Here is a 479-nt window from a genome sequence, read left to right on the forward strand (position 1 = left end):
GCGGATTTCAAAGTTAATCTTCTCTTGGATGTCATATTCCTGGATGTGCAAAAAGAAACAAAACAAAACAAACAACAAAAGACTAACTAAAAATCCAGTTGACATTACTCTGAATTTTAAGGAGCTCTATTTATTATACAGTTGGAATAGAAAGCCCTAGGCTTAATTATATGCAGCCATTAAAATTGTTACTAAACGTAAAATGATTATTCTCTCTTCAGACACAGATGAGCATACTGTCAAACAAAGGAGGTAACAGATTTGTTATATGTATTATGTATGCAAATTCCAAACCAGGTGCTAAAAGTAACTCACCATAGCATCCATCTGAAATTTACTAAAGATGCATGTGCCTCAATGTGTCATTCACACGATAATAGAATATGGTCCTCTCATACAGTTGGTGTGAGTCCTAACTGAACAAAGCTTATAAAGTAATACCCTACTATTTAACTAGGGAACGCTATAAAAAATCTCTA

Source organism: Netta rufina, assembly GCF_964035555.1.
Source record: "Netta rufina genome assembly, chromosome: 7".
Lineage (NCBI taxonomy): Eukaryota > Metazoa > Chordata > Aves > Anseriformes > Anatidae > Netta > Netta rufina.